The sequence below is a fragment of the Nicotiana sylvestris genome, chromosome 4, assembly GCF_000393655.2.
Source record: "Nicotiana sylvestris chromosome 4, ASM39365v2, whole genome shotgun sequence".
Taxonomy (NCBI): Eukaryota; Viridiplantae; Streptophyta; class Magnoliopsida; order Solanales; family Solanaceae; genus Nicotiana; species Nicotiana sylvestris.
The window spans coordinates 84,359,075-84,386,074 of record NC_091060.1 but is presented as its reverse complement, the minus strand read 5'-3'; the positions used below and the strand labels follow the sequence as shown (position 1 = coordinate 84,386,074).

The 27,000-nt window shown below is 38.1% G+C and overlaps 31 non-coding genes across 31 annotated transcripts; all 31 read right to left on the bottom strand.

Annotated features, from left to right (window-relative positions):
- Positions 1 to 320: 320 nt before the first annotated feature.
- On the bottom strand, positions 321 to 439 carry LOC138891002 (5S ribosomal RNA). Its single transcript, XR_011407363.1, has one exon. It is a non-coding gene; the product is annotated as a 5S ribosomal RNA (ribosomal RNA).
- Positions 440 to 751: 312 nt separating this feature from the next.
- On the bottom strand, positions 752 to 870 carry LOC138891001 (5S ribosomal RNA). Its single transcript, XR_011407362.1, has one exon. It is a non-coding gene; the product is annotated as a 5S ribosomal RNA (ribosomal RNA).
- A 312-nt stretch (positions 871 to 1,182) lies between these two features.
- On the bottom strand, positions 1,183 to 1,301 carry LOC138891000 (5S ribosomal RNA). The gene has a single exon (XR_011407361.1). It is a non-coding gene; the product is annotated as a 5S ribosomal RNA (ribosomal RNA).
- A 312-nt stretch (positions 1,302 to 1,613) lies between these two features.
- LOC138890989 (5S ribosomal RNA) lies at positions 1,614 to 1,732 on the bottom strand. Its single transcript, XR_011407351.1, has one exon. It is a non-coding gene; the product is annotated as a 5S ribosomal RNA (ribosomal RNA).
- A 312-nt stretch (positions 1,733 to 2,044) lies between these two features.
- LOC138890978 (5S ribosomal RNA) lies at positions 2,045 to 2,163 on the bottom strand. Its single transcript, XR_011407340.1, has one exon. It is a non-coding gene; the product is annotated as a 5S ribosomal RNA (ribosomal RNA).
- A 312-nt stretch (positions 2,164 to 2,475) lies between these two features.
- Positions 2,476 to 2,594, bottom strand: LOC138890967 (5S ribosomal RNA). The gene has a single exon (XR_011407329.1). It is a non-coding gene; the product is annotated as a 5S ribosomal RNA (ribosomal RNA).
- A 312-nt stretch (positions 2,595 to 2,906) lies between these two features.
- On the bottom strand, positions 2,907 to 3,025 carry LOC138890956 (5S ribosomal RNA). The gene has a single exon (XR_011407318.1). It is a non-coding gene; the product is annotated as a 5S ribosomal RNA (ribosomal RNA).
- A 311-nt stretch (positions 3,026 to 3,336) lies between these two features.
- LOC138890944 (5S ribosomal RNA) lies at positions 3,337 to 3,455 on the bottom strand. The gene has a single exon (XR_011407306.1). It is a non-coding gene; the product is annotated as a 5S ribosomal RNA (ribosomal RNA).
- A 312-nt stretch (positions 3,456 to 3,767) lies between these two features.
- On the bottom strand, positions 3,768 to 3,886 carry LOC138890932 (5S ribosomal RNA). Its single transcript, XR_011407295.1, has one exon. It is a non-coding gene; the product is annotated as a 5S ribosomal RNA (ribosomal RNA).
- A 311-nt stretch (positions 3,887 to 4,197) lies between these two features.
- On the bottom strand, positions 4,198 to 4,316 carry LOC138890697 (5S ribosomal RNA). The gene has a single exon (XR_011407099.1). It is a non-coding gene; the product is annotated as a 5S ribosomal RNA (ribosomal RNA).
- A 312-nt stretch (positions 4,317 to 4,628) lies between these two features.
- Positions 4,629 to 4,747, bottom strand: LOC138890921 (5S ribosomal RNA). The gene has a single exon (XR_011407284.1). It is a non-coding gene; the product is annotated as a 5S ribosomal RNA (ribosomal RNA).
- Positions 4,748 to 5,059: 312 nt separating this feature from the next.
- Positions 5,060 to 5,178, bottom strand: LOC138890668 (5S ribosomal RNA). Its single transcript, XR_011407070.1, has one exon. It is a non-coding gene; the product is annotated as a 5S ribosomal RNA (ribosomal RNA).
- Positions 5,179 to 5,489: 311 nt separating this feature from the next.
- LOC138890910 (5S ribosomal RNA) lies at positions 5,490 to 5,608 on the bottom strand. Its single transcript, XR_011407272.1, has one exon. It is a non-coding gene; the product is annotated as a 5S ribosomal RNA (ribosomal RNA).
- A 312-nt stretch (positions 5,609 to 5,920) lies between these two features.
- On the bottom strand, positions 5,921 to 6,039 carry LOC138890899 (5S ribosomal RNA). Its single transcript, XR_011407263.1, has one exon. It is a non-coding gene; the product is annotated as a 5S ribosomal RNA (ribosomal RNA).
- Positions 6,040 to 6,351: 312 nt separating this feature from the next.
- On the bottom strand, positions 6,352 to 6,470 carry LOC138890889 (5S ribosomal RNA). The gene has a single exon (XR_011407253.1). It is a non-coding gene; the product is annotated as a 5S ribosomal RNA (ribosomal RNA).
- A 312-nt stretch (positions 6,471 to 6,782) lies between these two features.
- LOC138890882 (5S ribosomal RNA) lies at positions 6,783 to 6,901 on the bottom strand. The gene has a single exon (XR_011407247.1). It is a non-coding gene; the product is annotated as a 5S ribosomal RNA (ribosomal RNA).
- A 312-nt stretch (positions 6,902 to 7,213) lies between these two features.
- Positions 7,214 to 7,332, bottom strand: LOC138890684 (5S ribosomal RNA). The gene has a single exon (XR_011407086.1). It is a non-coding gene; the product is annotated as a 5S ribosomal RNA (ribosomal RNA).
- A 311-nt stretch (positions 7,333 to 7,643) lies between these two features.
- LOC138890660 (5S ribosomal RNA) lies at positions 7,644 to 7,762 on the bottom strand. Its single transcript, XR_011407062.1, has one exon. It is a non-coding gene; the product is annotated as a 5S ribosomal RNA (ribosomal RNA).
- Positions 7,763 to 8,074: 312 nt separating this feature from the next.
- On the bottom strand, positions 8,075 to 8,193 carry LOC138890876 (5S ribosomal RNA). Its single transcript, XR_011407246.1, has one exon. It is a non-coding gene; the product is annotated as a 5S ribosomal RNA (ribosomal RNA).
- Positions 8,194 to 8,505: 312 nt separating this feature from the next.
- LOC138890865 (5S ribosomal RNA) lies at positions 8,506 to 8,624 on the bottom strand. The gene has a single exon (XR_011407245.1). It is a non-coding gene; the product is annotated as a 5S ribosomal RNA (ribosomal RNA).
- Positions 8,625 to 8,936: 312 nt separating this feature from the next.
- Positions 8,937 to 9,055, bottom strand: LOC138890854 (5S ribosomal RNA). The gene has a single exon (XR_011407243.1). It is a non-coding gene; the product is annotated as a 5S ribosomal RNA (ribosomal RNA).
- A 312-nt stretch (positions 9,056 to 9,367) lies between these two features.
- On the bottom strand, positions 9,368 to 9,486 carry LOC138890842 (5S ribosomal RNA). The gene has a single exon (XR_011407241.1). It is a non-coding gene; the product is annotated as a 5S ribosomal RNA (ribosomal RNA).
- A 312-nt stretch (positions 9,487 to 9,798) lies between these two features.
- LOC138890830 (5S ribosomal RNA) lies at positions 9,799 to 9,917 on the bottom strand. Its single transcript, XR_011407233.1, has one exon. It is a non-coding gene; the product is annotated as a 5S ribosomal RNA (ribosomal RNA).
- Positions 9,918 to 10,229: 312 nt separating this feature from the next.
- On the bottom strand, positions 10,230 to 10,348 carry LOC138890819 (5S ribosomal RNA). Its single transcript, XR_011407222.1, has one exon. It is a non-coding gene; the product is annotated as a 5S ribosomal RNA (ribosomal RNA).
- A 312-nt stretch (positions 10,349 to 10,660) lies between these two features.
- On the bottom strand, positions 10,661 to 10,779 carry LOC138890808 (5S ribosomal RNA). The gene has a single exon (XR_011407210.1). It is a non-coding gene; the product is annotated as a 5S ribosomal RNA (ribosomal RNA).
- Positions 10,780 to 11,094: 315 nt separating this feature from the next.
- On the bottom strand, positions 11,095 to 11,213 carry LOC138890691 (5S ribosomal RNA). Its single transcript, XR_011407093.1, has one exon. It is a non-coding gene; the product is annotated as a 5S ribosomal RNA (ribosomal RNA).
- Positions 11,214 to 11,524: 311 nt separating this feature from the next.
- On the bottom strand, positions 11,525 to 11,643 carry LOC138890624 (5S ribosomal RNA). Its single transcript, XR_011407025.1, has one exon. It is a non-coding gene; the product is annotated as a 5S ribosomal RNA (ribosomal RNA).
- A 312-nt stretch (positions 11,644 to 11,955) lies between these two features.
- LOC138890664 (5S ribosomal RNA) lies at positions 11,956 to 12,074 on the bottom strand. Its single transcript, XR_011407066.1, has one exon. It is a non-coding gene; the product is annotated as a 5S ribosomal RNA (ribosomal RNA).
- Positions 12,075 to 12,385: 311 nt separating this feature from the next.
- On the bottom strand, positions 12,386 to 12,504 carry LOC138890667 (5S ribosomal RNA). The gene has a single exon (XR_011407069.1). It is a non-coding gene; the product is annotated as a 5S ribosomal RNA (ribosomal RNA).
- Positions 12,505 to 12,816: 312 nt separating this feature from the next.
- On the bottom strand, positions 12,817 to 12,935 carry LOC138890797 (5S ribosomal RNA). The gene has a single exon (XR_011407199.1). It is a non-coding gene; the product is annotated as a 5S ribosomal RNA (ribosomal RNA).
- A 13,685-nt stretch (positions 12,936 to 26,620) lies between these two features.
- On the bottom strand, positions 26,621 to 26,739 carry LOC138890702 (5S ribosomal RNA). Its single transcript, XR_011407104.1, has one exon. It is a non-coding gene; the product is annotated as a 5S ribosomal RNA (ribosomal RNA).
- Positions 26,740 to 27,000: the final 261 nt, after the last annotated feature.

The following is a 27,000-nucleotide window of genomic DNA, read 5'->3' as shown; positions in this document are numbered from 1 at the left end:
TCGTATCCGACATTCCTTGCACTCTAAATTTTCTTATTACCCTTCCTCCTTCCACTCTAGGTGCGAAATTGTGAAGCCTTAAAACGACATAACTTTACGTTCATTTATCCGTTTTACGCGATTCCTCTTTTGATTTTATGTATTTTTACGGATGCCGCCTTCGAAACCAAGACGTAGTGACATGTCAAGATCCTCTTTAATTTTTTTTTATCATTCATGTAAAAAAAATATCGTTTACACTGCGTAAAAGTCATTTGTGATTTTATTGGATCTACCATCGATATATTAAAAGAAGTAGGATACAAATTTTGCCAAAAAAAAGGATGCAACACGAGGACTTCCCAGGGGGTCACCCATCCTAGTACTACTCTCGCCCAAGCACGCTTAACTTCGGAGTTCTGATGGGATCCGGTGCGTTAGTGCTGGTATGATCGCATCCAACATTCCTTGCACTCTAAATTTTCTTATTACCCTTCCTCCTTCCGCTCTAGGTGCGAAAGTGTGAAGCCTTAAAACGACATAACTTTACGCTCATTTATCCGTTTTACGCGATTCCTCTTTTGATTTTATGTATTTTTACGGATGCCGCCTTCGAAACCAAGACGTAGTGACATGTCAAGATCCTCTTTAATTTTTTTTTATCATTCATGTAAAAAAAATATCGTTTACACTGCGTAAAAGTCATTTGTGATTTTATTGGATCTACCATCGATATATTAAAAGAAGTAGGATACAAATTTTGCCAAAAAAAAGGATGCAACACGAGGACTTCCCAGGGGGTCACCCATCCTAGTACTACTCTCGCCCAAGCACGCTTAACTTCGGAGTTCTGATGGGATCCGGTGCGTTAGTGCTGGTATGATCGCATCCAACATTCCTTGCACTCTAAATTTTCTTATTACCCTTCCTCCTTCCGCTCTAGGTGCGAAAGTGTGAAGCCTTAAAACGACATAACTTTACGCTCATTTATCCGTTTTACGCGATTCCTCTTTTGATTTTATGTATTTTTACGGATGCCGCCTTCGAAACCAAGACGTAGTGACATGTCAAGATCCTCTTTAATTTTTTTTTATCATTCATGTAAAAAAAATATCGTTTACACTGCGTAAAAGTCATTTGTGATTTTATTGGATCTACCATCGATATATTAAAAGAAGTAGGATACAAATTTTGCCAAAAAAAAGGATGCAACACGAGGACTTCCCAGGGGGTCACCCATCCTAGTACTACTCTCGCCCAAGCACGCTTAACTTCGGAGTTCTGATGGGATCCGGTGCGTTAGTGCTGGTATGATCGCATCCAACATTCCTTGCACTCTAAATTTTCTTATTACCCTTCCTCCTTCCGCTCTAGGTGCGAAAGTGTGAAGCCTTAAAACGACATAACTTTACGCTCATTTATCCGTTTTACGCGATTCCTCTTTTGATTTTATGTATTTTTACGGATGCCGCCTTCGAAACCAAGACGTAGTGACATGTCAAGATCCTCTTTAATTTTTTTTTATCATTCATGTAAAAAAAATATCGTTTACACTGCGTAAAAGTCATTTGTGATTTTATTGGATCTACCATCGATATATTAAAAGAAGTAGGATACAAATTTTGCCAAAAAAAAGGATGCAACACGAGGACTTCCCAGGGGGTCACCCATCCTAGTACTACTCTCGCCCAAGCACGCTTAACTTCGGAGTTCTGATGGGATCCGGTGCGTTAGTGCTGGTATGATCGCATCCAACATTCCTTGCACTCTAAATTTTCTTATTACCCTTCCTCCTTCCGCTCTAGGTGCGAAAGTGTGAAGCCTTAAAACGACATAACTTTACGCTCATTTATCCGTTTTACGCGATTCCTCTTTTGATTTTATGTATTTTTACGGATGCCGCCTTCGAAACCAAGACGTAGTGACATGTCAAGATCCTCTTTAATTTTTTTTTATCATTCATGTAAAAAAAATATCGTTTACACTGCGTAAAAGTCATTTGTGATTTTATTGGATCTACCATCGATATATTAAAAGAAGTAGGATACAAATTTTGCCAAAAAAAAGGATGCAACACGAGGACTTCCCAGGGGGTCACCCATCCTAGTACTACTCTCGCCCAAGCACGCTTAACTTCGGAGTTCTGATGGGATCCGGTGCGTTAGTGCTGGTATGATCGCATCCAACATTCCTTGCACTCTAAATTTTCTTATTACCCTTCCTCCTTCCGCTCTAGGTGCGAAAGTGTGAAGCCTTAAAACGACATAACTTTACGCTCATTTATCCGTTTTACGCGATTCCTCTTTTGATTTTATGTATTTTTACGGATGCCGCCTTCGAAACCAAGACGTAGTGACATGTCAAGATCCTCTTTAATTTTTTTTTATCATTCATGTAAAAAAAATATCGTTTACACTGCGTAAAAGTCATTTGTGATTTTATTGGATCTACCATCGATATATTAAAAGAAGTAGGATACAAATTTTGCCAAAAAAAAGGATGCAACACGAGGACTTCCCAGGGGGTCACCCATCCTAGTACTACTCTCGCCCAAGCACGCTTAACTTCGGAGTTCTGATGGGATCCGGTGCGTTAGTGCTGGTATGATCGCATCCAACATTCCTTGCACTCTAAATTTTCTTATTACCCTTCCTCCTTCCGCTCTAGGTGCGAAAGTGTGAAGCCTTAAAACGACATAACTTTACGCTCATTTATCCGTTTTACGCGATTCCTCTTTTGATTTTATGTATTTTTACGGATGCCGCCTTCGAAACCAAGACGTAGTGACATGTCAAGATCCTCTTTAATTTTTTTTTATCATTCATGTAAAAAAAATATCGTTTACACTGCGTAAAAGTCATTTGTGATTTTATTGGATCTACCATCGATATATTAAAAGAAGTAGGATACAAATTTTGCCAAAAAAAAGGATGCAACACGAGGACTTCCCAGGGGGTCACCCATCCTAGTACTACTCTCGCCCAAGCACGCTTAACTTCGGAGTTCTGATGGGATCCGGTGCGTTAGTGCTGGTATGATCGCATCCAACATTCCTTGCACTCTAAATTTTCTTATTACCCTTCCTCCTTCCGCTCTAGGTGCGAAAGTGTGAAGCCTTAAAACGACATAACTTTACGCTCATTTATCCGTTTTACGCGATTCCTCTTTTGATTTTATGTATTTTTACGGATGCCGCCTTCGAAACCAAGACGTAGTGACATGTCAAGATCCTCTTTAATTTTTTTTATCATTCATGTAAAAAAAATATCGTTTACACTGCGTAAAAGTCATTTGTGATTTTATTGGATCTACCATCGATATATTAAAAGAAGTAGGATACAAATTTTGCCAAAAAAAAGGATGCAACACGAGGACTTCCCAGGGGGTCACCCATCCTAGTACTACTCTCGCCCAAGCACGCTTAACTTCGGAGTTCTGATGGGATCCGGTGCGTTAGTGCTGGTATGATCGCATCCAACATTCCTTGCACTCTAAATTTTCTTATTACCCTTCCTCCTTCCGCTCTAGGTGCGAAAGTGTGAAGCCTTAAAACGACATAACTTTACGCTCATTTATCCGTTTTACGCGATTCCTCTTTTGATTTTATGTATTTTTACGGATGCCGCCTTCGAAACCAAGACGTAGTGACATGTCAAGATCCTCTTTAATTTTTTTTTATCATTCATGTAAAAAAAATATCGTTTACACTGCGTAAAAGTCATTTGTGATTTTATTGGATCTACCATCGATATATTAAAAGAAGTAGGATACAAATTTTGCCAAAAAAAAGGATGCAACACGAGGACTTCCCAGGGGGTCACCCATCCTAGTACTACTCTCGCCCAAGCACGCTTAACTTCGGAGTTCTGATGGGATCCGGTGCGTTAGTGCTGGTATGATCGCATCCAACATTCCTTGCACTCTAAATTTTCTTATTACCCTTCCTCCTTCCGCTCTAGGTGCGAAAGTGTGAAGCCTTAAAACGACATAACTTTACGCTCATTTATCCGTTTTACGCGATTCCTCTTTTGATTTTATGTATTTTTACGGATGCCGCCTTCGAAACCAAGACGTAGTGACATGTCAAGATCCTCTTTAATTTTTTTTATCATTCATGTAAAAAAAATATCGTTTACACTGCGTAAAAGTCATTTGTGATTTTATTGGCTCTACCATCGATATATTAAAAGAAGTAGGATACAAATTTTGCCAAAAAAAGGGATGCAACACGAGGACTTCCTAGGGGGTCACCCATACTAGTACTACTCTCGCCCAAGCACGCTTAACTTCGGAGTTCTAATGGGATCCGGTGGGTTAGTGCTGGTATGATCGCATCCGACATTCCTTGCACTCTAAACTTTCTTATTACCCTTCCTCCTTCCGCTCTAGGTGCGAAAGTGTGAAGCCTTAAAACGACATAACTTTACGCTCATTTATCCGTTTTACGCGATTCCTCTTTTTATTTTATGTATTTTTACGGATGCCGCCTTCGAAACCAAGACGTAGTGACATGTCAAGATCCTCTTTAATTTTTTTTTATCATTCATGTAAAAAAAATATCGTTTACACTGCGTAAAAGTCATTTGTGATTTTATTGGATCTACCATCGATATATTAAAAGAAGTAGGATACAAATTTTGCCAAAAAAAAGGATGCAACACGAGGACTTCCCAGGGGGTCACCCATCCTAGTACTACTCTCGCCCAAGCACGCTTAACTTCGGAGTTCTGATGGGATCCGGTGCGTTAGTGCTGGTATGATCGCATCCAACATTCCTTGCACTCTAAATTTTCTTATTACCCTTCCTCCTTCCGCTCTAGGTGCGAAAGTGTGAAGCCTTAAAACGACATAACTTTACGCTCATTTATCCGTTTTACGCGATTCCTCTTTTGATTTTATGTATTTTTACGGATGCCGCCTTCGAAACCAAGACGTAGTGACATGTCAAGATCCTCTTTAATTTTTTTTTATCATTCATGTAAAAAAAATATCGTTTACACTGCGTAAAAGTCATTTGTGATTTTATTGGATCTACCATCGATATATTAAAAGAAGTAGGATACAAATTTTGCCAAAAAAAAGGATGCAACACGAGGACTTCCCAGGGGGTCACCCATCCTAGTACTACTCTCGCCCAAGCACGCTTGACTTCGGAGTTCTGATGGGATCCGGTGCGTTAGTGCTGGTATGATCGCATCCAACATTCCTTGCACTCTAAATTTTCTTATTACCCTTCCTCCTTCCGCTCTAGGTGCGAAAGTGTGAAGCCTTAAAACGACATAACTTTACGCTCATTTATCCGTTTTACGCGATTCCTCTTTTGATTTTATGTATTTTTACGGATGCCGCCTTCGAAACCAAGACGTAGTGACATGTCAAGATCCTCTTTAATTTTTTTTATCATTCATGTAAAAAAAATATCGTTTACACTGCGTAAAAGTCATTTGTGATTTTATTGGATCTACCATCGATATATTAAAAGAAGTAGGATACAAATTTTGCCAAAAAAAAGGATGCAACACGAGGACTTCCCAGGGGGTCACCCATCCTAGTACTACTCTCGCCCAAGCACGCTTAACTTCGGAGTTCTGATGGGATCCGGTGCGTTAGTGCTGGTATGATCGCATCCAACATTCCTTGCACTCTAAATTTTCTTATTACCCTTCCTCCTTCCGCTCTAGGTGCGAAAGTGTGAAGCCTTAAAACGACATAACTTTACGCTCATTTATCCGTTTTACGCGATTCCTCTTTTGATTTTATGTATTTTTACGGATGCCGCCTTCGAAACCAAGACGTAGTGACATGTCAAGATCCTCTTTAATTTTTTTTTATCATTCATGTAAAAAAAATATCGTTTACACTGCGTAAAAGTCATTTGTGATTTTATTGGATCTACCATCGATATATTAAAAGAAGTAGGATACAAATTTTGCCAAAAAAAAGGATGCAACACGAGGACTTCCCAGGGGGTCACCCATCCTAGTACTACTCTCGCCCAAGCACGCTTAACTTCGGAGTTCTGATGGGATCCGGTGCGTTAGTGCTGGTATGATCGCATCCAACATTCCTTGCACTCTAAATTTTCTTATTACCCTTCCTCCTTCCGCTCTAGGTGCGAAAGTGTGAAGCCTTAAAACGACATAACTTTACGCTCATTTATCCGTTTTACGCGATTCCTCTTTTGATTTTATGTATTTTTACGGATGCCGCCTTCGAAACCAAGACGTAGTGACATGTCAAGATCCTCTTTAATTTTTTTTTATCATTCATGTAAAAAAAATATCGTTTACACTGCGTAAAAGTCATTTGTGATTTTATTGGATCTACCATCGATATATTAAAAGAAGTAGGATACAAATTTTGCCAAAAAAAAGGATGCAACACGAGGACTTCCCAGGGGGTCACCCATCCTAGTACTACTCTCGCCCAAGCACGCTTAACTTCGGAGTTCTGATGGGATCCGGTGCGTTAGTGCTGGTATGATCGCATCCAACATTCCTTGCACTCTAAATTTTCTTATTACCCTTCCTCCTTCCGCTCTAGGTGCGAAAGTGTGAAGCCTTAAAACGACATAACTTTACGCTCATTTATCCGTTTTACGCGATTCCTCTTTTGATTTTATGTATTTTTACGGATGCCGCCTTCGAAACCAAGACGTAGTGACATGTCAAGATCCTCTTTAATTTTTTTTTATCATTCATGTAAAAAAAATATCGTTTACACTGCGTAAAAGTCATTTGTGATTTTATTGGATCTACCATCGATATATTAAAAGAAGTAGGATACAAATTTTGCCAAAAAAAAGGATGCAACACGAGGACTTCCCAGGGGGTCACCCATCCTAGTACTACTCTCGCCCAAGCACGCTTAACTTCGGAGTTCTGATGGGATCCGGTGCGTTAGTGCTGGTATGATCGCATCCAACATTCCTTGCACTCTAAATTTTCTTATTACCCTTCCTCCTTCCGCTCTAGGTGCGAAAGTGTGAAGCCTTAAAACGACATAACTTTACGCTCATTTATCCGTTTTACGCGATTCCTCTTTTGATTTTATGTATTTTTACGGATGCCGCCTTCGAAACCAAGACGTAGTGACATGTCAAGATCCTCTTTAATTTTTTTTTATCATTCATGTAAAAAAAATATCGTTTACACTGCGTAAAAGTCATTTGTGATTTTATTGGATCTACCATCGATATATTAAAAGAAGTAGGATACAAATTTTGCCAAAAAAAAGGATGCAACACGAGGACTTCCCAGGGGGTCACCCATCCTAGTACTACTCTCGCCCAAGCGCGCTTAACTTCGGAGTTCTGATGGGATCCGGTGCGTTAGTGCTGGTATGATCGCATCCAACATTCCTTGCACTCTAAATTTTCTTATTACCCTTCCTCCTTCCGCTCTAGGTGCGAAAGTGTGAAGCCTTAAAACGACATAACTTTACGCTCATTTATCCGTTTTACGCGATTCCTCTTTTGATTTTATGTATTTTTACGGATGCCGCCTTCGAAACCAAGACGTAGTGACATGTCAAGATCCTCTTTAATTTTTTTTATCATTCATGTAAAAAAAATATCGTTTACACTGCGTAAAAGTCATTTGTGATTTTATTGGCTCTACCATCGATATATTAAAAGAAGTAGGATACAAATTTTGCCAATAAAAGAGATGCAACACGAGGACTTCCCAGGGGGTCACCCATCCTAGTACTACTCTCGCCCAAGCACGCTTAACTTCGGAGTTCTGATGGGATCCGGTGCGTTAGTGCTGGTATGATCGCATCCAACATTCCTTGCACTCTAAATTTTCTTATTACCCTTCCTCCTTCCGCTCTAGGTGCGAAAGTGTGAAGCCTTAAAACGACATAACTTTACGCTCATTTATCCGTTTTACGCGATTCCTCTTTTGATTTTATGTATTTTTACGGATGCCGCCTTCGAAACCAAGACGTAGTGACATGTCAAGATCCTCTTTAATTTTTTTTTATCATTCATGTAAAAAAAATATCGTTTACACTGCGTAAAAGTCATTTGTGATTTTATTGGATCTACCATCGATATATTAAAAGAAGTAGGATACAAATTTTGCCAAAAAAAAGGATGCAACACGAGGACTTCCCAGGGGGTCACCCATCCTAGTACTACTCTCGCCCAAGCACGCTTAACTTCGGAGTTCTGATGGGATCCGGTGCGTTAGTGCTGGTATGATCGCATCCAACATTCCTTGCACTCTAAATTTTCTTATTACCCTTCCTCCTTCCGCTCTAGGTGCGAAAGTGTGAAGCCTTAAAACGACATAACTTTACGCTCATTTATCCGTTTTACGCGATTCCTCTTTTGATTTTATGTATTTTTACGGATGCCGCCTTCGAAACCAAGACGTAGTGACATGTCAAGATCCTCTTTAATTTTTTTTTATCATTCATGTAAAAAAAATATCGTTTACACTGCGTAAAAGTCATTTGTGATTTTATTGGATCTACCATCGATATATTAAAAGAAGTAGGATACAAATTTTGCCAAAAAAAAGGATGCAACACGAGGACTTCCCAGGGGGTCACCCATCCTAGTACTACTCTCGCCCAAGCACGCTTAACTTCGGAGTTCTGATGGGATCCGGTGCGTTAGTGCTGGTATGATCGCATCCAACATTCCTTGCACTCTAAATTTTCTTATTACCCTTCCTCCTTCCGCTCTAGGTGCGAAAGTGTGAAGCCTTAAAACGACATAACTTTACGCTCATTTATCCGTTTTACGCGATTCCTCTTTTGATTTTATGTATTTTTACGGATGCCGCCTTCGAAACCAAGACGTAGTGACATGTCAAGATCCTCTTTAATTTTTTTTTATCATTCATGTAAAAAAAATATCGTTTACACTGCGTAAAAGTCATTTGTGATTTTATTGGATCTACCATCGATATATTAAAAGAAGTAGGATACAAATTTTGCCAAAAAAAAGGATGCAACACGAGGACTTCCCAGGGGGTCACCCATCCTAGTACTACTCTCGCCCAAGCACGCTTAACTTCGGAGTTCTGATGGGATCCGGTGCGTTAGTGCTGGTATGATCGCATCCAACATTCCTTGCACTCTAAATTTTCTTATTACCCTTCCTCCTTCCGCTCTAGGTGCGAAAGTGTGAAGCCTTAAAACGACATAACTTTACGCTCATTTATCCGTTTTACGCGATTCCTCTTTTGATTTTATGTATTTTTACGGATGCCGCCTTCGAAACCAAGACGTAGTGACATGTCAAGATCCTCTTTAATTTTTTTTTATCATTCATGTAAAAAAAATATCGTTTACACTGCGTAAAAGTCATTTGTGATTTTATTGGATCTACCATCGATATATTAAAAGAAGTAGGATACAAATTTTGCCAAAAAAAAGGATGCAACACGAGGACTTCCCAGGGGGTCACCCATCCTAGTACTACTCTCGCCCAAGCACGCTTAACTTCGGAGTTCTGATGGGATCCGGTGCGTTAGTGCTGGTATGATCGCATCCAACATTCCTTGCACTCTAAATTTTCTTATTACCCTTCCTCCTTCCGCTCTAGGTGCGAAAGTGTGAAGCCTTAAAACGACATAACTTTACGCTCATTTATCCGTTTTACGCGATTCCTCTTTTGATTTTATGTATTTTTACGGATGCCGCCTTCGAAACCAAGACGTAGTGACATGTCAAGATCCTCTTTAATTTTTTTTTATCATTCATGTAAAAAAAATATCGTTTACACTGCGTAAAAGTCATTTGTGATTTTATTGGATCTACCATCGATATATTAAAAGAAGTAGGATACAAATTTTGCCAAAAAAAAGGATGCAACACGAGGACTTCCCAGGGGGTCACCCATCCTAGTACTACTCTCGCCCAAGCACGCTTAACTTCGGAGTTCTGATGGGATCCGGTGCGTTAGTGCTGGTATGATCGCATCCAACATTCCTTGCACTCTAAATTTTCTTATTACCCTTCCTCCTTCCGCTCTAGGTGCGAAAGTGTGAAGCCTTAAAACGACATAACTTTACGCTCATTTATCCGTTTTACGCGATTCCTCTTTTGATTTTATGTATTTTTACGGATGCCGCCTTCGAAACCAAGACGTAGTGACATGTCAAGATCCTCTTTAATTTTTTTTTATCATTCATGTAAAAAAAATATCGTTTACACTGCGTAAAAGTCATTTGTGATTTTATTGGATCTACCATCGATATATTAAAAGAAGTAGGATACAAATTTTGCCAAAAAAAAGGATGCAACACGAGGACTTCCCAGGGGGTCACCCATCCTAGTACTACTCTCGCCCAAGCACGCTTAACTTCGGAGTTCTGATGGGATCCGGTGCGTTAGTGCTGGTATGATCGCATCCAACATTCCTTGCACTCTAAATTTTCTTATTACCCTTCCTCCTTCCGCTCTAGGTGCGAAAGTGTGAAGCCTTAAAACGACATAACTTTACGCTCATTTATCCGTTTTACGCGATTCCTCTTTTGATTTTATGTATTTTTACGGATGCCGCCTTCGAAACCAAGACGTAGTGACATGTCAAGATCCTCTTTAATTTTTTTTTATCATTCATGTAAAAAAAATATCGTTTACACTGCGTAAAAGTCATTTGTGATTTTATTGGATCTACCATCGATATATTAAAAGAAGTAGGATACAAATTTTGCCAAAAAAAAGGATGCAACACGAGGACTTCCCAGGGGGTCACCCATCCTAGTACTACTCTCGCCCAAGCACGCTTAACTTCGGAGTTCTGATGGGATCCGGTGCGTTAGTGCTGGTATGATCGCATCCAACATTCCTTGCACTCTAAATTTTCTTATTACCCTTCCTCCTTCCGCTCTAGGTGCGAAAGTGTGAAGCCTTAAAACGACATAACTTTACGCTCATTTATCCGTTTTACGCGATTCCTCTTTTGATTTTATGTATTTTTACGGATGCCGCCTTCGAAACCAAGACGTAGTGACATGTCAAGATCCTCTTTAATTTTTTTTTTATCATTCATGTAAAAAAAATATCGTTTACACTGCGTAAAAGTCATTTGTGATTTTATTGGATCTACCATCGATATATTAAAAGAAGTAGGAAACAAATTTTACCAAAAAAAAAAGGATGCAACACTAGGACTTCCCAGGGGGTCACCCATCCTAGTACTACTCTCGCCCAAGCACGCTTCACTTCGGAGTTCTGATGGGATCCGGTGCGTTAGTGCTGGTATGATCGCATCCAACATTCCTTGCACTCTAAATTTTCTTATTACCCTTCCTCCTTCCGCTCTAGGTGCGAAAGTGTGAAGCCTTAAAACGACATAACTTTACGCTCATTTATCCGTTTTACGCGATTCCTCTTTTGATTTTATGTATTTTTACGGATGCCGCCTTCGAAACCAAGACGTAGTGACATGTCAAGATCCTCTTTAATTTTTTTTATCATTCATGTAAAAAAAATATCGTTTACACTGCGTAAAAGTCATTTGTGATTTTATTGGCTCTACCATCGATATATTAAAAGAAGTAGGATACAAATTTTGCCAAAAAAAGGGATGCAACACGAGGACTTCCCAGGGGGTCACCCATCCTAGTACTACTCTCGCCCAAGCACGCTTAACTTCGGAGTTCTGATGGGATCCGGTGCGTTAGTGCTGGTATGATCGCATCCAACATTCCTTGCACTCTAAATTTTCTTATTACCCTTCCTCCTTCCGCTCTAGGTGCGAAAGTGTGAAGCCTTAAAACGACATAACTTTACGCTCATTTATCCGTTTTACGCGATTCCTCTTTTGATTTTATGTATTTTTACGGATGCCGCCTTCGAAACCAAGACGTAGTGACATGTCAAGATCCTCTTTAATTTTTTTTTATCATTCATGTAAAAAAAATATCGTTTACACTGCGTAAAAGTCATTTGTGATTTTATTGGATCTACCATCGATATATTAAAAGAAGTAGGATACAAATTTTGCCAAAAAAAAGGATGCAACACGAGGACTTCCCAGGGGGTCACCCATCCTAGTACTACTCTCGCCCAAGCACGCTTCACTTCGGAGTTCTGATGGGATCCGGTGCGTTAGTGCTGGTATGATCGCATCCAACATTCCTTGCACTCTAAATTTTCTTATTACCCTTCCTCCTTCCGCTCTAGGTGCGAAAGTGTGAAGCCTTAAAACGACATAACTTTACGCTCATTTATCCGTTTTACGCGATTCCTCTTTTGATTTTATGTATTTTTACGGATGCCGCCTTCGAAACCAAGACGTAGTGACATGTCAAGATCCTCTTTAATTTTTTTTATCATTCATGTAAAAAAAATATCGTTTACACTGCGTAAAAGTCATTTGTGATTTTATTGGATCTACCATCGATATATTAAAAGAAGTAGGATACAAATTTTGCCAAAAAAAAGGATGCAACACGAGGACTTCCCAGGGGGTCACCCATCCTAGTACTACTCTCGCCCAAGCACGCTTGACTTCGGAGTTCTGATGGGATCCGGTGCGTTAGTGCTGGTATGATCGCATCCAACATTCCTTGCACTCTAAATTTTCTTATTACCCTTCCTCCTTCCGCTCTAGGTGCGAAAGTGTGAAGCCTTAAAACGACATAACTTTACGCTCATTTATCCGTTTTACGCGATTCCTCTTTTGATTTTATGTATTTTTACGGATGCCGCCTTCGAAACCAAGACGTAGTGACATGTCAAGATCCTCTTTAATTTTTTTTTATCATTCATGTAAAAAAAATATCGTTTACACTGCGTAAAAGTCATTTGTGATTTTATTGGATCTACCATCGATATATTAAAAGAAGTAGGATACAAATTTTGCCAAAAAAAAGGATGCAACACGAGGACTTCCCAGGGGGTCACCCATCCTAGTACTACTCTCGCCCAAGCACGCTTAACTTCGGAGTTCTGATGGGATCCGGTGCGTTAGTGCTGGTATGATCGCATCCAACATTCCTTGCACTCTAAATTTTCTTATTACCCTTCCTCCTTCCGCTCTAGGTGCAAAAGTATGAAGCCTTAAAACGACATAACTTTACGCTCATTTATCCGTTTTACGCGATTCCTCTTTTGATTTTATGTATTTTTAAGGATGCCGCCTTCGAAACCAATGTAAGCACGTGATTTTTGCCCTATATGAGAATTACTCCCAAAAAATTCAAAAAATAAAATAATTTTTCTTGGTGTGCAATTTTTGTGATATTTTGTGTAACTATTTGTATGTTTGTCTATGCATGTTTATTTGTTAAATTAATAAAAAAATACAAAAATAGGCATCTTTTGCATTTTTAGCATTTAATGTCCAAATGAACAATTTTATGCTTAATTATTACTTAATTGTGCGTTAATTGTTATTGGAAGTTAATTTGCGCTTTTATAACTTAATTTAGTTCTTAATAATAATTTAAGTACTTTTATAATTTAGTTTTAGAAAAATAAAAGAAGAAAAGAGAACAAAAATACAAAGAAAAATCGGATTGGGCCACTTCTTCAATTTCAAACCACAGGCCCAAATAATTGCCCAACTTTCCCCATGACCCGGTCCGTTTCAAACCGGGTCGACCCGGTCCGCTCCATTAACCCAACACCCCATCTTCATTTTTGTCCAACACAAAACAAAACCAAAAAAATAAAAAATAAAAGGTGAATTATCACTATTAATAGTTTTATTTTTTTTTATATATAAAAAAAATTCGAAAATATTTTTTTTTATTTTTTTATTTTTATTTTTCTTAAAAAAAACATATATAATAATTTCGGGAATGATTTTAAAAAAAAAAAGTAAAAGAATGTAGAAAATTTAAAAAAAAATAAAAAGTTTTAAAAAAAATTTAAAAGTAAAAGAAGGTTGGAATTAAAAAATAAATATAAAGGTATCTGAAAATTTAAAAAATTTAAAGTAATTGAAAGTAGCATTTTTAAAAGAAAAAGAAAAGATAGTGGTTTGTTTTTTAAAGAAAAGTTAAATAAAGTGAGATTCTCTTTTAAAAAAAATAAAAAGTGGGATTTTAAATAAGATAAAGTAATTAAAGTTGGAATTTTAAAAATAAAAGTAAATAAAGGTGGGATTTCTTTTTCTAAAAAAATAAAAGCAATTTGTAAGTGGGATTTCTTTTAATTAAAAAAATAATAAAATAATAAAAAACAAATCTGAAAATTTCGAAAATTTTGCTATAAATAGAAGAGAAAATTTAGGAAGAAGGGTGGAAAAAAAGAGAGGAAAAACTAGATAGAGAGAAGAAAAAAAGAGGGGGCGGAGTGAGAAGTATACACCCAATATACATTCTGGATACACTGAATATACAGGGGCAGAATTCATTTTGGAGAGTTTTGAAGTTGAAAAAGAATAATTACTGTTTCATTGCCTCGCTTAGTATCTGAAATAGTCAGAACCTTCCTGCCTTTTACTTCTTCTCTATACTTGGAGTCGTTTATAGTCTCCTGGGTTTTCTGCTATTCCTACTGTTACTGGTCTATTCCTGTGTTGCTGGACTGTCGTTGCTGTGCTGCATTGTTACTACTGTTGCTGCTTCTCATCTTCATCTTCTCTTGTTTTCCAATACCAGGTACACGAATGTAATACTAGTTATTGCAAGCTAAAAATGTGGAAGCATGAATACATATGAAGAATCGAATTTTGAAGTTTTAATTTCGCTTTTTCTCTGTTCCTTTTATTGATTGTATTTAGGCTATTTTATGTATTATTGAATAATAATTGGAATAAGAGAAAATAACATAAGTTAGTCTTTAATGAATCGGCTTGGCAAAACGGGTTAATTCACTAGCTACGAAGGTTCTAAGATTATCAACAGTAGGTTAATCGTGAACAAGTACTTAAACTTAGCTAAGACATGAATTTGAACTAAATTTCGTGAATTAGGTATTAAGGCATGATTTGAGTTCAAACAAAATTAGAAGAACGTTTAAGTCTAATAAACTTTCTATTAAGCTTTAGTAATTATGGTTAAATCCAGTTTCAAATGGTTGTGAATAATTAATTCCAATAGTTTTTTTTATATATAACAATGCGAGCTTCAATCTAACTATATTTGATTCTTTTGAATATTAGTTGTCGAATTTTTATTTTATTTATAATTTCGAATTTTTTTTAGTAAAATTCTTGTTCATCAATATTTGTATTAATATAGCAATTAGTATGCCATGCTTTCTTAAAAAAAAAAAAAAGCTCGTAATTAATTAGGATTTTCTTTATTTATTTTAGAGATTAATTTTAATAGAAAAGATGTAGTCGCTTTAGGATTTGTCCATTTAAAATAAATGAGATGAGCCTCGCCTAGTAAAATGTATAGATTGCGGGGCCCTCACAAATGTATGTGTTAATTACTTAGAACTCGGGATCGGCCGCTTAGCGAACTTCACGGCCTTTTCTCAAAATAACCTTGCGCTAGTCGCTTTAGGCGCGTATTTAATAATGTTATCTCCTTAAACTCGGGTGCACATTTATGTGACCCAAATCCAAATTTCAACCGAGTCGAGATATGCCAAACAACTACGGGTGCATTGATGTAACGTGGTTCGAGATATGTTTCCACGACGTTGCAATTCTCGTAAAATAATAACAATAAGTAAGAAATCGGTAAAAAGATAAAATTTTGCACATAAGTTCATATTTGTATAAAATCAGATAATCAAGCCGAATATAACAGTTGAGCGACCGTGCTAGAACCACGGAACTCGGGAATGCCTAACACCTTCTCCCGGGTTAACAGAATTCCTTATCCGGATTTCTGGTGCGCAGACTGTAATATGGAGTCATTCTTTTCCTCGATTCGGGATTAAAATTGGTGACTTGGGACACCCTAAATCTCCCAAGTGGCGACTCTGAAATAAATAAACGAATCCCGTTTCGATTGTCCTTTAATTGGAAAAAAACTCCCTTGCACCCTCGCGGGTGCGGAAAAAGGAGGTGCGACAGCTCTGGCGACTCCACTTGGGACTAGACCTAGAATCACTGGTTCAGGGTTCAAGAATTCGAGCTTAAAATAACTGTTATAGTTGGCTTTATTTATTATCTGATTTTTACATGTTTATGCTTAATATGCTAAATGATGCTTTTACCGCTTTAATATTATCTGAATTGTGTATAAAACTGCTACGAAACTCTTCTTCTTTCTGAGTCTTCTAAATTTATGGTGTACACGTGCGCGTGACCCACCTTTCTGTTAGAAGTCATACCAAATAAGACGAAGTTGGGACAAGTAACTAGGCCGGGCAGACTTTCGTGCTCCCGGTACGTTGCCCCCATTTCGGCTCAAGCTGTCCACTTGGGTAAGCCAGGGTTAGAACAATATGCCTCAGGTTTTTCACTTAGAATAACTCAGCTACATGTCGGATCCCTAGTAGGAACGTTTGTTTGCATCACGTGCATTTGACTTTGGAGGCTCAACATAGGGGTTGGGTCTGTCTAGGACAGGTGTACCAAAAATGAAAATGACCATCCTGATGCATCTTACTTGCTCCTACTTGCGCATTTATTTGATTCGGACTTGTGTGTTGACTGACTTTTGAATATCAAGAACAATATTTTGAAATGAAAAATGAAATAGCGGTTAGGGAATTGATTGTTTATTTTTGAAAAAAAAAACTCAATGCCTAAATATTGTCAAACCTCTACCGAAATTTCGAGAAAATGAAAAAAATGTTTTATTAGTTTGTTTCACTAAAAGCAAAGAAAAAAAAGTCGTTGTTCTGTCTTATTTTTTTTAAAAAAATATATATAAAAAATATATAAAAAGGAAAATAGTTTGTCTTCCCCTGAAAATGACAATGAAAAAGAGTCTTACTTTTAAAATAGTTTTATTTATTTGTTTCTGAAAAATTCAAAATGAAAATGAAAAGAGTCGTGCTTTGAAAGTGATTTTGTTATTTGTTGCTGAAAAAGAAAAAAAATCATGTTTTAAAATAGTTCGGTTAATTAGCCCGAACTACGCGAGTTTGATTCTCACCGGATGTGAGATACGTAGGCAACTCTCATCGGGTCCAACCCCCTCTTTGCTAAAATAAGCCAAAAACCAATAAATAAATAAAAACGTGTCAAAATTTTAATTTTGTCATAAATAAGTCGGGCAGTGTCCAGCCTCCCCTTTTGCTAAAAAATAGCCAAAAAAAAAATATGTCAAATTTTAATTTTGTCATAAAGAAGTCGGGTGACGCTGTTTTATCAAGGCATAGCCGAATGTTCCCGAAAGGGACGCCGGAAGGCTGACTTTGCATAAACATCCACCTTTGGGTCATTTTTTAAAATTTGGTCCAATTGACCCACACAGCCTTAAAAAATCTTCGTCCCCAAGGCACTGAAGGGCCGTGTTGCAACACCTGGTTTTTATTGTAATTTGAAAAAAAAACAAAGAGTCAGCGGTCAGGTGAATACCGTTTGAATTTTGTCATAATAAGCCGAGCCAGCTTCGGCCGCGTCTTAAACCGTTCTTGCCGAAATAGCCTCAGAGTATCTTTCAGTTGTCGAAAGGCTATTTTCGTAAAAGAATGGACAAGTGTGTAAAGTGTCATAAAATAATCCTCTCCGGCCTCAAAATTTGGAAGGGGCCACATTTGCAAAAATAACCGTTTGGTTGCATTTGTCAAATGGAGAAAGGAAGCTGGCCGTTTGTTTTGGAGTTTGTAAAACTTTTGATTATAATATGTGGGTCGTTTGATTTTCAAGTTTGCAGGTCATTTTTAAACCTTTGAAACCCAATATGAAAATTGAAAAAAAAATGATTAGTATTGCTTATCTTTTACTGGTCCGAACTACGCAAGGTCTGATTCATGCGGGGGCATGATACGTAGGCAATCTCTATAAGATTCGACCACCACAATAAAATATATATAAGAAAATAGAATAAAATAAAAGTGAATAAAATTTTCAAGAAAGCTGGGACGACACAAGCAGTCGAGCAAATGCATAATAGAAAGGGGATATTTGTCTAGGAGCATTGCATCTCAACGTGTAATTATATATGTGTTAAATTCTCAAAACTAACAAGTTTGTTCATTTTCAGAATTCAAGCAGTTAGTTTCTTTAAAGAGTATACTGGCATATTATCATTATCACACGAGATCAAAAGGACCAATACCCGAAAGTATGTCTATCCCAGATGTTGACACAGGTATTGAGCTAGAGGAGATGGATGTCGGGAAAATGAAAGAAGAGATGTTTAAACTCAAGCAGCAAATGGCTGAGATGTACCAAGCCTGGTCTACAGGACAGTTACCCCCATCTTACCCAACTAACCCTGCTCCATCAATGACCCAAACTCAGGATAATATTACCACTGAATTATCCCCAAATTTCCCCATTTACCAACACTACCGAGGAACCACCTCTCAGACACCGTAGTCTCCACCTCCGAAACCAGTTTCATACTTTCCTCCACCTGTGACTCCTGTTTTCGTAGCACCTCCCCCGGCTACATTCCACAAATCTCCTAGTGAGCCTACATTCCAGGCCCAGGACACCCAATATTACCCCCGGAGCCCACCCTCAAAGCCTCCGAAATCCATTCAACTACTCCTCGTTTTGACCTCCCAACCGAAAGTGACAAGCCAGCCAAAAATGCTGAACAAGAAGAGATGTTCAGGAAGGTCAAAAGTCTAGAACAATATTTCCGAGACATGCGAGGGTTAGGTGGGCAAGTCAGTGTAGCATACAAGGATTTGTGCTTGTTCCCAAATGTACAATTACCAGTTGGCTTCAAGATGCCTAAATTTGACCTATACAATGGGCACGGCGACCCAGTAGCCCACTTAAGGGGTTTCTGCAGCAAGATGCGAGGAGCTGGGGGAAAGGACGAAATTATTGATGGCTTACTTCAGTCAAAGTTTAAGCGGATCAGCTTTGGAGTGGTATACACGCCAGGACCATGGGAGATGGTACACCTGGGATGACCTAGCACAGGCATTCGCACACCATTTCCAATACAATCTGGAAATCATCCCAGATCGACTATCTTTGACAAAATTTGAGAAGAAACACAATGAAAGTTTCAGAGAGTATGGCTTCCGGTGGAGAGAACAGGCAGCAAGAGTGGATCCTCCTATGAAGGAGAGTGAAATGGTAGACTACTTCCTCCAAGCCTTGGAACCAACTTACTATGCCCATTTGGTTTCAGCGGTAGGGAAATCATTCAACGAGGTAGTGAAGATGGGAGGTATGGTGGAAGAAGGCCTCAAGACAAATAAAATTATGAGCTATTCAGCAATTAAGGCAGCTACTCAAGCTATTCAAGGCGGGGTAGGAGAAATCGGAAGAAAGAAGAGAGAGGAAGCAGCGGTAGTTGATTCAGGAATTTGGTGGGGACCCAGAGGTTCACCGCCTTACTATAATCAACAACGACCTCGCCAATCAACTTACCACCACAATTTATCCCAACACTACTATCACCCTTCGGAGCCTCATTCTTCCATTAACCAAGCCCAAACATACACTCAGCCTCCGGTTCGCTCACAATGGCGCGCGCCGGCTCCCCAGAACACACATACACCACTGCAAAACACCTATTCACCAACAAGAGCCTACAAGAACCCTCCAGGGGCAGGTTTCCGGGGAAATCAGGCTTTCAGAAATGAAAGAATACAAAGAACATTCACTGAGTTGGGGGAAACCTATACTGCCGTGTTCCACAAATTAAGGCAGTTAGGCTTGTTGAGTCCTGTTGAGCCCAGATTGCCAAATCCCCTTCCCAAAAATATGGACCACTCGGTAAGCTGTGAGTATTGTTCGGGGGCTCCCGGACATGATACCGAGAAATGTTGGAAGTTGAAACATGCAGTACAGAATCTTATTGACACCAACAAGATTGAGGTTCAGACACCAGAGGCACCCAACATCAATCAGAACCCATTGCCGGCACACCTTGAAACCCACATGATTGAGCTAATGCACGAAGTAGGGAAGCTAAAGAAACCCTCACAAACAGTGATGATGATCCGTGTCGGTTCAAAAGAAATGTTAACTAGTGGGAAAGCGGTGGTATAGTTGGAAAAGGTGGATGACAAGCCAGTTATAGTGTTGGGAAAAGGGTCCAACAAGGCAGATATGCAGTTTGTAGGGTTGAAAGCAAAAATCAACAATTGAATGGCTACTCCTCTTCCTATACGAAGGGAGTCTTGGTAGTGGGGGCTCTGATTTTCTTTTTTTTGTTGTCTGGATTATTCCAGGGTTGTAATCCAGATCTTTCTTGTGCTCGCCAAAGTGTGAAACCTTGCTATCCCGTATTTTAATAAAGTGAAAGTTTTTTTCCTCATTCCTTATTTTGTTTTAATTTTTCTTCTTATTTTTCTCTTCTGAACAGTTCTCTTTCTACTGGTTCTAATGACATGGCATGCACGACGGATCTTCAACCTAGTCTAAAAAAATCAATCTGATTTCGAACTTATAGTACAAGATTGTGATGATAAGTCGGAATACGATAAGGATGAAGCCTTCGAAGAAATTAACAGAGAGTTAAGCCAATTTGAAAAAAAAGCCCAACTCAAATGACACGGAAGCCGTCAATCTAGGGGATGCGGATGACATCAGGGAAGCTAAGATAAGCATCCACATGGAACCAAACATCAGGGAAGAACTAATCAAAGCACTTACTGAATTCAAAACATTTTGCATGGTCATACGACGACATGCCGGGCTTAAGCACCAATCTAGTGGTTCAAAAATTGCCCACTGACCCGGCATTACCCCCCGTCCAGCAAAATTGAGGAAGTTCAAAACCAACGTGAGTGGGAAGATTAAGGAAGAAGTGACCAAACAGCTGAATACTAAGGTTATTCGGGCCGCTCGATATCCTGATTGGTGGGCTAATGTGGTGCCAATGAAAAAAAAAGAAGAAGACGGAAAATCCGAGGTGTGTGTTGATTATCGCAATCTAAACAGAGCAAGCCCGATGACGCTTTATGATCAACAGATATCGAAGGGAAATGCGTCGATATGGCTATCAATTCTGACGCAGTTAAGAGATATTATGATTTCTTGTAATTATAATTGTTGTTTGTTTGTACTTAGCATTTATCAGAGAATGAAAGGACGGAGGCAATTCTTTCTTCTATCCAAACACTTTGACCTTTGCTTCCCCTTTTGAGCCTTATTTACTCTTTCATACCCCTCTTTTGGAATCAGTAATGAAAACGAAAAAAAAGTAATGATAATAAGAACAAAAGAAAAGTCAAAAAAAAAGAATGGGAACTACGTTTGACCTGATTCCTCAAAGAAGGATACGTAGGCGCCTCACGGCTCGGTCATAGTGTAACATAGTGTGCATAAGGTAACATAGTGTGACAAAATAAAAATCCCCGAGCAAGAAAAACTGGGGCAGAAGTTGGCGCTTGTAATTTTGTCAAGAAAGTTTGATTCCAAGAGTTGTACTATTTTACCCCTAAAAATTATTTTTGAACTTTGGATACCCCCTTCTACTTTCAGCCATACACAAAAACCCCTATTGATGTCCAAAAAAGACCTCCCGATCTGTATCTGAGAAGTGCTAAGTCAATTCAAATGGAAGTCGGGAATAACACTCTGATCCCCAGCAAAGAAGAAGATCATAAGCTGAAAATGAATTGATAGCCGAAAGAATCCCCAACAGAGAGAGTCATATCGGCAGCACTCCAATCCTCAGCTGAAAAATAAAATAAAATAAAATGAGAAAGTCTTATCGGTGAACACCTTCAGAGGCACCATAAGGCGACGGGAGTTGAGAGAAATGAGAGAGTCTTATTATTGAAAACCCCTCGAAGGGCACTATGAGGCGATAAGACAAGATTGGCGGGAAGGATCCGCATTTGGCAAAGAGTTGAGTGCCTGTTTATCCCCAGCAACATGAGGCCGTCTGGAAGGTTGATTGATACAAATAGACTGGGTTGATTAATCCGGAATGCGCGACATGATCGTTGGAATCGGTTATATCATTCAGATAAGTTCTTTTCTTTCCTTTTCCCTAGCATTTGTTCAGAAAGACTTCTTCTTTTTCTATTTTTTGAAATTCTTCACTTTTTCATTTCTTGGTTTAAAGATTTTACCTCCCCAACAGTTTGTTTTTGAAAAGGATTTTCAGAGTTTACTACCAGTTGCCAAAATGATGCAAAGCAAAAGGCGAATACAATAGGCCAAAGATAAGGCGATAAAGTGAAAAGAAGTTGGTCGCAAACACAGAGTGGGGAAGGAAGAAAAGGAAAATTCATCCCCAGCAAGTTTTGATAGCGTAATGAAGCACAGAGCGGGGAAGAGGGAAAGGGAAAAACCATCCCCAGCAGGAGTGGCACGACCACTCACCATGTGTTAAAACTAACAAATTTTCTTTGATTTGAAGCAGGAAAAGGAAATCTTGTTAATGGCGAAAAAACATGCCACAAGGAAAAGCACCAACACTGGGGCAGAAAATTTTCTGCAATTTGTCGAAAATTTTCTCGAAGGAACGAGGAAATCAATTCAAATTTTAAGAGATAGCAAGACAACACGATTCTAAGAAAGACAGTCGGAGGTAAGACAATTCCAAATTTTTGAAGATGGGTTCATCCGCCCTCGAATAGGATATTCTGGGTTCATCCGCCCTCGAATAGGATATTCTGGGTTCATCCGCCCTCGAATAGGATATTCTGGGTTCATCCGCCCTCGAATAGGATATTCTGGGTTCATCCGCCCTCGAATAGGATATTCTGGGTTCATCCGCCCTCGAATAGGATATTCTGGGTTCATCCGCCCTCGAATAGGATATTCTGGGTTCATCCGCCCTCGAATAGGATATTCTGGGTTCATCCTCCCTCGAATAGGATATTCTGGGTTCATCCGCCCTCGAATAGGATATTCTGGATTCATCGGCCCTCAAATAGGATACGATGGGTTTATCCGCCCTCGAATAGGATACGATGGGTTCATCCGCCCTCGAATAGGATACGATGGGTTCATCCGCCCTCGAATAGGATATTTTTGGGTTCATCCGCCCTCGAATAGGATATTTTGGGTTCATCCGCCCTCGAATAGGATATTTTGGGTTCATCCGCCCTCGAATAGGATATTTTGGGTTCATCCTCCCTCAAATAGGATATTTTGGGTTCATCCGCCCTCGAATAGGATATTTTGGGTTCATCCGCCCTCGAATAGGATATTTTGGGTTCATCCGCCCTCGAATAGGATATTTTGGGTTCATCCGCCCTCGAATAGGATATTTTGGGTTCATCCGCCCTCGAATAGGATATTTTGGGTTCATCCGCCCTCAAATAGGATATTTTGGGTTCATCCGCCCTCGAATAGGATATTTTGGGTTCATCCGCCCTCGAATAGGATATTTTGGGTTCATCCGCCCTCGAATAGGATTTTATTTTCAAAGTTGTTGTTGATGCCAGGCGCCCACTTGTATAACAAGAGGAATACTTTTCAGTCATCACATTTCATGTCAGGCGCCCACCTGTATAACGAGAGGAAAACATTCAGTCTTTACATTTCAAGCGTTGAAGTTGGGAGCCCGCCCAGATAACAGAGGCATACATTTCAGCATTAATTTTCAAGTATTGAAGTTGGGAGCCCGCCCATACAACAGAGGCACACATTTCAAGATCAAGTCAGAGGACAATAAAACAGAGGGTTACAACAGGAATCCCCAGCAGGAAACAATAAAAATCCCCAGCACCGGGAAGCAAAAGGATGCAACAAGAGGTCCCAGCACAAACTCAAGTGCATGTGTCAAAAGGAAGAAAAGCATCTGAAGAAAAGCACCGGAGGAAACACAAGCTGACAAGAAAGCAAGGCAACAAGAACAAATTTTAGTCTAGCCTACTTCTTGTTTTCTTTTAAACACGGTATAACAAGGAGATCGGTAAGCAGTGATAACAGCATGCAACAGCAGTAACATTGCAGTCTCACGGTAGTCCCAGCTACCAAAACTTCCCGAACTACATTGACCTGATTCCTGTTTAGCCCAGGATATGTAGGAAACCTTTGAAGCAAAGGTTCGGTCAAATCTTTTTCAAAAAAAAAATGCTTCACACGGAGTACTCGGATGGGCAAAAATCGCTCGCTTTATCTTTGCACGAAAACCCTTCGTGTCTTCGGGCAAAGAGGGGCAGTTGTAAGCACGTGATTTTTGCCCTATATGAGAATTACTCCCAAAAAATTCAAAAAATAAAATAATTTTTCTTGGTGTGCAATTTTTGTGATATTTTGTGTAACTATTTGTATGTTTGTCTATGCATGTTTATTTGTTAAATTAATAAAAAAATACAAAAATAGGCATCTTTTGCATTTTTAGCATTTAATGTCCAAATGAACAATTTTATGCTTAATTATTACTTAATTGTGCGTTAATTGTTATTGGAAGTTAATTTGCGCTTTTATAACTTAATTTAGTTCTTAATAATAATTTAAGTACTTTTATAATTTAGTTTTAGAAAAATAAAAGAAGAAAAGAGAACAAAAATACAAAGAAAAATCGGATTGGGCCACTTCTTCAATTTCAAACCACAGGCCCAAATAATTGCTCAACTTTCCCCATGACCCGGTCCGTTTCAAACCGGGTCGACCCGGTCCGCTCCATTAACCCAATACCCCATCTTCATTTTTGTCCAACACAAAACAAAACCAAAAAAATAAAAAATAAAAGGTGAATTATCACTATTAATAGTTTTATTTTTTTATATATATAAAAAAAATCCGAAAATATTTTTTTTTATTTTTGTATTTTTATTTTTCTTAAAAAAAACATATATAATAATTTCGGGAATGATTTTAAAAAAAAAAGTAAAAGAAATAGAAAATTAAAAAAAAAAAGTTTTAAAAAAAATTTAAAAGTAAAAGAAGGTTGGAATTAAAAAATAAATATAAAGGTATCTGAAAATTTAAAAAAATTTAAAGTAATTGAAAGTAGCATTTTTAAAAGAAAAAGAAAAGATAGTGGTTTGTTTTTTAAAGAAAAGTTAAATAAAGTGAGATTCTCTTTTAAAAAAAAATAAAAAGTGGGATTTTAAATAAGATAAAGTAATTAAAGTTGGAATTTTAAAAATAAAAGTAAATAAAGGTGGGATTTCTTTTTCTAAAAAAATAAAAGCAATTTGTAAGTGGGATTTCTTTTAATTAAAAAAATAAAAAAATAAAAAAAAATCTGAAAATTTCGAAAATTTTGCTATAAATAGAAGAGAAAATTTAGGAAGAAGGGGTGGAAAAACAAGAGGAAAAACTAGATAGAGAGAAGAAAAAAAGAGGGGGCGGAGTGAGAAGTATACACCTGATATACATTCTGGATACACTGAATATACAGGGGCAGAATTCATTTTGGAGAGTTTTGAAGTTGAAAAAGAATAGTTACTGTTTCATTGCCTCGCTTAGTATCTGAAATAGTCAGAACCTTCCTGCCTTTTACTTCTTCTCTATACTTGGAGTCGTTTATAGTCTCCTGGGTTTTCTGCTATTCCTACTGTTACTGGTCTATTCCTGTGTTGCTGGACTGTCGTTGCTGTGCTGCATTGTTACTACTGTTGCTGCTTCTCATCTTCATCTTCTCTTGTTTTCCAATACCAGGTACACGAATGTAATACTAGTTATTGCAAGCTAAAAATGTGGAAGCATGAATACATATGAAGAATCGAATTTTGAAGTTTTAATTTCGCTTTTTCTCTGTTCCTTTTATTGATTGTATTTAGGCTATTTTATGTATTATTGAATAATAATTGGAATAAGAGAAAATAACATAAGTTAGTCTTTAATGAATCGGCTTGGCAAAACGGGTTAATTCACTAGCTACGAAGGTTCTAAGATTATCAACAGTAGGTTAATCGTGAACAAGTACTTAAACTTAGCTAAGACATGAATTTGAACTAAATTTCGTGAATTAGGTATTAAGGCATGATTTGAGTTCAAACAAAATTAGAAGAACGTTTAAGTCTAATAAACTTTCTATTAAGCTTTAGTAATTATGGTTAAATCCAGTTTCAAATGGTTGTGAATAATTAATTCCAATAGTTTTTTTTATATATATAACAATGCGAGCTTCAATCTAACTATATTTGATTCTTTTGAATATTAGTTGTCGAATTTTTATTTTATTTATAATTTCGAATTTTTTTTAGTAAAATTCTTGTTCATCAATATTTGTATTAATATAGCAATTAGTATGCCATGCTTTCTTAAAAAAAAAAAAAAGCTCGTAATTAATTAGGATTTTCTTTATTTATTTTAGAGATTAATTTTAATAGAAAAGATGTAGTCGCTTTAGGATTTGTCCATTTAAAATAAATGAGATGAGCCTCGCCTAGTAAAATGTATAGATTGCGGGGCCCTCACAAATGTATGTGTTAATTACTTAGAACTCGGGATCGGCCGCTTAGCGAACTTCACGGCCTTTTCTCAAAATAACCTTGCGCTAGTCGCTTTAGGCGCGTATTTAATAATGTTATCTCCTTAAACTCGGGTGCACATTTATGTGACCCAAATCCAAATTTCAACCGAGTCGAGATATGCCAAACAACTACGGGTGCATTGATGTAACGTGGTTCGAGATATGTTTCCACGACGTTGCAATTCTCGTAAAATAATAACAATAAGTAAGAAATCGGTAAAAAGATAAAATTTTGCACATAAGTTCATATTTGTATAAAATCAGATAATCAAGCTGAATATAACAGTTGGCCAAAAAAAGGGATGCAACACGAGGACTTCCCAGGGGGTCACCCATCCTAGTACTACTCTCGCCCAAACACGCTTAGCTTCGGTGTTCTGATGGGATCCGGTGCGTTAGTGCTGGTATGATCGCATCCCACATTCCTTGCACTCTAAATTTTCTTATTACCCTTCCTCCTTCCGCTCTAGGTGCGAAAGTGTTAATCCTTAAAACGACATAACTTTACGCTAATTTATCCGTTTTACACAATTCCACTTTTGATTTTATGTATTTTTACGGATGCCGCCTTCGAAACCAAGATGTAGTGACATTTCAAGATCCTCTTTAATTTTTTTTTATCATTCATGTAAAAAAATATCGTTTACACTGCGTAAAAGTCATTTGTGATTTTATTGGA